Here is a 2,712-nt window from a genome sequence, read left to right as displayed (position 1 = left end):
CTTGCAGTACTGGAACAGACAAAGAGTGTATACATTTCTAAAAATTTGTTATAAAATAAAGAAATAAAAACTTAAATTGGGAACATTTTTGTGGTAATTCACGAGACGGAAATTTTTAATGACGTGGAGTTGGAGTCCATGTGGAAAGCTGAACTAGTGATGGGAAGGCAACATAAAAACCTTTAGGATGATGAAGCAAAATCAGATGCGCTTGGATTAAATGGAAAACGGAGGAAGTAAACTCAAATGTGATTGAATTTAATGGAAACTTTTTTAATTTGTGTTTATATAATAAAGTTCTTTGTATTCTTGTTTTACAAAAATAATAAATGCATTTTATTTATTCTGGGATATTTCGCAATGGCTTGCATTTTTATTGTATCTTTAGACTGATTAAAAATGCAATCCGAAAAATGCCTTTAAATTCAATCCAAAGCACTGCATCAAAAGTCGTAATTTGGATTAAAAATGGAGTGCATCCTAGCTGTGTGATGTGGAAGCAAAATGGAGTGCATCCTAGCTGCGCTGCATCCACGGATGCAAACTTTTTGCTGGGATACCGTGTAGTCGATGGTCAGACTAGCAAGGTTTCATGAAACCAATTTCGTTAAAGTTTCTTTTCAAATTTCGTTAATGTCCACACACGTTAACGTGAAATTTAAGATCTTTGCGTGTCCTCTTTATTTTACCATTCGCGTTTGTTGTGTTTCTCATACCAATAAAAACAAAAAAAAGACATAAATAAACCAAAAAACAACACAAAATAATTAACATTAATAATTAAATTATAATATTAATAGTTAAATTTTCACCATTTCATTAATTAAATGTTTTTATTAAATATATTTATGTTTTTTTTTTTGTTGTTAACGTTTGCTTGAGAAAATAAAAATGAAAGAAAATTGAAGAAAAAATCTTGCAACGAAGAACAAGAAGAGGAAACACAACAAACACAAAAAACCATGTACATGGGATTCACTACTTCATACCCCTCGCCTATAAACTTGACGTCGCCATGTTGAAATCGTGCTAGTCTGACCATCGACGTAGAAACCCCTTTACCCTGCGTTTACACATGACAAGACAATTGAGTTCATGTATTAATTGCCAAAAACCCAAAACTTGCCTGTGTGACGTAGGCGTCCCGAAAACTGCAAAAACTGTTGTATAATTATGAATGAAAACCATCGATTTCTTTTTATTTTCCATTCACATATTTTGTTTTTGTTCATGTTCTTTTGTTTTCAATACATTTCAGTTATCTCATAAATTTTTACAAAAATTTTGAAAAATTTTTTAACCCTACTGTCTGTGAAGAAGTGATGTACATACAGCTGGGAGACAAACGACAAATGTATGTATGTGTTAGTAAATCAGAGTTGTATTTGGAGACAAATTGTCTGGTGTAAACGCCTAGTTAGAGATTCGCACCATGGCCCAATTATAGGTCCTCCGGCAAAATCAGATGATTTCGATTTGAGCTGTCAAAATTCATATTTGTCATTTGAATTCGCTGTGAGGTATTGAAATGTCGAACAATATAGAAACACGTAGATGTATCTCGAAAAAAGAAAACAAATAAACTTAATGCTGTACACGTAAAATGTCAACATTAGTTGTGTTTGTATGAGAATTTAATTTACAATAACTTATTTTAGCAGTTCAAGTTCGATCAGCTGGTATTTTCTGTTTCGTCAAACAAAAATAACTACGGTAACAAACTTTTCTCGGAAAATGTTTTGTATGTATCTACCTGAATTGACAGAAAAGAAATTCGCCTCAAAAATTTTTTCGCCTCTGTTTATGAAATTTGACATTTAAAATCTTTGTTTTTCTTTGAATTCGCTTGCTGGAGGATCTGTAATTGGGCCATGATTCGCACTACAGGGGCTGGATTCTTATCATGGCACAATTACCAAGGTTGTGGCATCGTAAAATTTTGAATATGTTATGTCAAAATTTTCTTTATGTTGTTGGGGAAATTACAACAAAAATTATTTTTTTATAAAGGGATTTGACTTTTCATATTCGAACAGCTGGTGTGATACCACTACCTGGGTAATTGTCCCATGATTCTTGTTCTATGCAAATTTGAAATGAAAAATATTTCCTTTATATTGTTTTTCATTTGACATTTATTTTCTTTATAAAAGTTTTCATTTCGCATTTTCATAGAAACAGAATTGAGCCCCAGATGAGCTTTCATTTGACGAATAGACGAAGTACTTGACAGTTGAAATAGACCGGATTTCGTAAATGTAAACGTAGTATAAGATGTCAATTCCATAGAATGTCTGTAAAATAAATTACGTAAATTTCCAAAACATATGTTCTAAATGCAAGTAAAATATCAAAATTAACCTATCAGTCTATCAAACGCTAGCAAACTTATGGCCCCGGCACATACGGTACGTTGTGCGTTGCGCCACGCGTTATAAACAACAACCACATGAAAAAATGTAAGTGATGCCAAGTTTGTTCTTACAGTTTTCATGTGGTTGTTGTAACGCAACGCTCAACGTACCGTATGTGCCGGGGCCATTAAGGCCTCGTCACATAAAAGGGTTTCTGGCTTAATTCATTAAGTTGCATGTTCTTCCGGCTTTAAGTCAAAAGTCAAAGCACACACATGTGTGCTTAAACACGATTTTCGTATGATTTGACTTTTAACTTTAAGCCGGAAGAAAATTCAACATAATGAATTAAGCCAGA

The sequence above is a fragment of the Musca autumnalis genome, unplaced genomic scaffold, assembly GCF_047663935.1.
Source record: "Musca autumnalis isolate F117 unplaced genomic scaffold, ASM4766393v1 scaffold_3, whole genome shotgun sequence".
In the NCBI taxonomy this organism is placed as follows: domain Eukaryota; kingdom Metazoa; phylum Arthropoda; class Insecta; order Diptera; family Muscidae; genus Musca; species Musca autumnalis.
The sequence above is the reverse complement of the archived record's forward strand: the minus strand, read 5'-3'. Positions refer to the sequence as shown.